General features: G+C 40.5%; 1 pseudogene across 1 annotated transcript; it reads left to right on the top strand.

Moving 5' to 3' along the window:
• Positions 1 to 3,057: 3,057 nt before the first annotated feature.
• LOC311138367 (rhodopsin-like) lies at positions 3,058 to 4,168 on the top strand (annotated as a pseudogene). The gene is made up of 2 exons: positions 3,058 to 3,153; positions 3,561 to 4,168. The product of its transcript is annotated as a rhodopsin-like (transcript).
• The last annotated feature ends 449 nt before the right edge of the window (positions 4,169 to 4,617 follow it).

Genomic DNA, 4,617 nt, shown 5'->3' with positions numbered 1-4,617 from the left:
CAAGGGTTTTTCTTTATTTTTACTATTTTTTACATTGTAGAATAATAGTGAAGACATCACAACTATGAAATAATACATATGGAATCATGTAGTAAACAAAAAAGTGTTAAACAAACCAAAGTATATTGAGAATCTTCAAATAGCCACCTTTGCCTTGATGACAGCTTTGTACACTCTTGGCATTCTCTCAACCAGTTTCACCTGGAATGCTTTTCCAACAGTCTTGAAGGAGTTCCCACATATGCTGAGCACTTGTTGGCTGCTTTTCCTTCACTTTGCGGTCCGACTCATCCCAAACCATCTCAATTGGGTTGATGTCGGGGGATAGTGGAGGCCAGGTCATCTGATGCAGCACTCCATCACTCTACTTCTTGGTAAAATAGCCCTTACACAACCTGGAGGTGTGTTGGGTCATTGTCCTGTTGAAAAACAAATGATAGTCCCACTAAGCCCAAACCAGATGGGATGGCTTATCGCTGTAGAATGCAGTGAAGCATTTATTTGGGCTGCGATTTCTGAGTCTGGTAACTCTAATGAACTTATCCTCTGCAGCAGAGTTAACTCTGGGTCTTCCATTCCTGTGGCGGTCCTCATGAGAGCCAGTTTCATCATAGGGCTTGATGGTTTTTGCAACTGCACTTGAAGAAACGTTCAAAGTTCTTGAAATTTCCGGATTGACTGACCTTCATGTCTTAAAGTAATGATGGACTGTCGTTTCTCTTTGCTTATTTGAGCTGTTCTTGCCATAATATGGACTTGGTATTTTACCAAATAGGGCTGGCTATCTTCTGTATACCCCCACTACCTTGTCATAACACAACTGATTGGCTCAAACGCATTAAGAAGGAAAGAAATTCACACCTGTTAACTGGCACACCTGTTAATTGAAATGCATTCATGAAGCTGGTTGAGAGAATGCCAAGAGTGTGCAAAGCTATCATCAAGGCAAAGGGTAGCTATTTGAAGAATCTCAAATATAAAATATATTTTGATTTGTTTAAAACTTTTTTGGTTACTTCATGATTCCATATGTGTTATTTCATAGTTTTGATGTCTTCACTTTTATTCTACAATTTAGAAAATAGTAAAAATAAAAAATAAACATTTAATGAGTAGGTGTGTCTAAACTTTTGACTGGTACTGTATATTAAAGGCCGAAAACCTGTGGCACCATATCTCTCAACAAAAGGTCTGCCCATTAATTTTTATCAACAGCAGCGGGCGCATCATCTCGATCTCCGAACCGTGTCCCCGGGCTGTGAATAAATGCTGGATAAATAAGGCTTGTGTAGCTCTGCACACCACAACACTTAGCCTCCTACCAGTCAGTAAAATAACTACTCCAGGTTATATTGACCTGTGTATCTATGGACACCACTCCTCCTCACAGAGACAGATGGGTCATTCTACCAATGGCCTTGAATGAGAATGGCCAAAGTTCAGCCAACCACTCTCCCACATTCTAATGAACTACAGGGAAAACATCTAGTGTCCTCCTCTCTTAGCGCATTATTCAATCCCTTCACATCTGCATGTGACATATTGTTCAGTGGAGAGCCATATTAATTCCATCAGCACAGCGCATGTCCAGGCAAAATACTAGAATGGTGACGTCATGTGCAGGGTGGATGTGATTTCACGTGTTGACCATAAGATGGCACTCTCTGACACCTAGTTGAACATAAACCAAGAAACACACAGGTTTCTTGGTTTTCATTCTGTATCATTTGGGGTACCTATGCAACCTGAACATTTCTGTCTTGCCATTGAAACACCTTAATATCTCATTTCTTTAAGTGGGCTAATTCTGAGTGGGAAAAGACCATGACAAATGCAGTCTTTTCAAGCATGCCAGTTCAATCTTATTTATCTTGAATATAAAGGAATGGTATTTTTAATAACACAATTAGGTAAATTGATTTCCTGTTAATCGTCCAACAAGCTCTCACAGTCTCATGTCAGAATTAGATGTTTCTTAAATGTCAAATTTCGAAGTTGTTCCAAACGTAAAATGTCGAAGTGTTGAAGGTTAAGTTTAGGCATTAACTCTGAAATCCTAAGGTTAGGCATTAACTCAGAATAGTTTAGGTAAAGGTTAAGGTTTGGGATAGGCTTAAAACAAAAATAACTTTCATCCGCTGGATTCAAACATGCAACCTTCTGCACCAAAGGCAGATGTTTACACACATCCGCCATCCTTGTGCACAACACCCTAGTCCACAACACCCTAGCAAAACCGAAACCTACTTGAATGTAACAGCGCTCACTGTTGCCCCTAGTTGCCGGTTTCGACGTCATCTCCCGACGATTATCAGACATGGATGGACGTCTAATCCTGACTTGTATCACGGGTGACCTGGCTGTAATTGTCATGCTACAAAGACTGGCTGAGTTTTATTCCCTACCAGGAGCAATGAGGTACACTGCACTGTAATTAAACACAATATTCAAACTCCCTATGGTGATTCTTAATTGATGTCGCTAACCCAGAATGTGTGGACAACAGGTGCTATTTAATTTCTCAAAATATGCCATTACAAAATACCCGGTATCCTATTCTATTTGAAGCAAATGCTGTTCAACTGTTAAACTCGACATCAACTTTGACAATAAAAAAAGCACAGTTGTGAAATAAAGGAGTGGGATAAAGCAACATGCAGGCTTCTACTGTATATTTGTTTGATTAACTCTCAGTGACTATAATAAACCACACAGTGGAGATTAAGATCTAGAACCCAGCTCCAGATTATGATTTGTCAATTTGGACTAATGATACTAATGATGATTGACAGGTAGCAACTCATAGCCCTAATAATATCCATAATGGCCATAATAATGTGAATAACCTGATGAGTAGCTAGTTCAGAGCACATTTTGGATTAATGATGATGGACATTATCACCCTAATATCCGGATGAGTTGCTTGTCCTCTGAATAGCAGCATTGGATTATTGATCAATTTATACATTTCTGCTGTCACATCAGTCATGGCAATCAGGTGAGCACCTTTATAAGGGTTACTCACATACACCCACCGACTGTACACACACAGCAACCATGGAAGGCACAGAGTGACCCAAATTCTACATCCCCATGTCCAACGCTACAGGTGTGGTGCGGAGGCCTTATGAGTACCCTCAGAGTCATATACATGTATATATAGAGTTGGGCCAATGCGGTTTCTTTCTTTCTGAACATTACGAGAGTGCCACTTTCTCCTCCATAGCCTTTGCTAAGTGATAATTGACGCTTCCACTTTGTGCTGTTTATTTCTGACAGTTTTCAGAACACCACCAGCATAGAATTAGGAATTAGAATATTAATTTAACTTAATAGGATCTCTATAACCACAACACAGTACTGACTTGGATACAAATTATCCCAATTCTAATCAATAACAATTTCTGTTAAATTCACTGCTCTGTTTTGCTTGTTTAGAGTGGGTCATTTCATAGGGAACTGTATTGTTACATCACCTACATTTCAAGAAAAAAGGCACTAATATGGCGTCCGTTCTAAAACCTGGCCCAACTCTCAATAAATGGTACCCTCAGTACTAGCTGGTTGATCCCTGGGCCTACGCATGTCTGTCCGCATACATGTTCTTCCTCATCATCACCTGCTTTCCCATCAACTTCCTCACACTCTATGTCACCATCGAGCACAAGAAGCTGCGGACAGCCCTCAACTACATCCTGCTACTTCCTCTACGGCCTCACCGGCTACATCATTGAGGGCTTCTGCGCTTCCCACGGCGGCCAGATCGCCCTCTGGGCCCTGGTGGTGCTGTGTATCGAAAGGAGGTTGGTCATCTGCAAAGCCTATTGCAAACTTGCGCTTCAGGGAGAGCCATGCCATCATGGGTGTGGCATTCACCTAGGTGATCGATGCTGCTTGTTCCGTGCCCCCTCTGTTCGGCTGGTCACGTTACATCCCAGAGGGCATGCAATGCTCATGCGGTTTTGACTATTACACTCAGACCCCGGGGATCAATAACAAGTCCTATGTCATCTACATGTTCTTCTGCCACTTCACCATTCCCCTAGTCATCATATCCTTCTGCTATGGCAACCTGTTCTGCTCCGTCAAAGAGGCTGTTGAAACCACCCAGAGGGCTGAGATGGAGGTCACCCACATGGTCATTTCTGTGTTTACTTCTCTGCCGTAAAAAAATGTGATCTTAGGAAACCAAATATTAGTTACAGTACAAGAAACCATTTGATACAACTTAACTTTTAAGTCAGAGGAGTAACTCATCTTTTTAAGTTTAAGTACTTAGGATTTTTTATAGTGTGTCTTTACACTTTAAGAAATCTTCAGCGCTTCAATTTAAAAAGATTTGTGACCCCAATGACTTGTATCTTATAATGTAAGAGTTGATGTAGCTAACAATTGCAAGGCTGTGGCGTATATTATATTTTCATGTTGAAACAACAACAATTTACAGTGTACTGAAGGGTTCTTACAAGTTGAAACAGTAGAACTGTTCATAAAAAAATATATAAAACAGGCCTACATTTTACTGAAAAATGCACCTACTGAAATAACAGAACAAGGAACGTTGGCTTTCGGAGAACATATGGCATATTAACGTCTACATTGTTTCTACCTGTTTTT

The sequence above is a fragment of the Coregonus lavaretus genome (genome assembly GCF_964263955.1).
Source record: "Coregonus lavaretus genome assembly, chromosome: 12".
In the NCBI taxonomy this organism is placed as follows: domain Eukaryota; kingdom Metazoa; phylum Chordata; class Actinopteri; order Salmoniformes; family Salmonidae; genus Coregonus; species Coregonus lavaretus.
The sequence above is the reverse complement of the archived record's forward strand: the minus strand, read 5'-3'. Positions and strand labels throughout refer to the sequence as shown.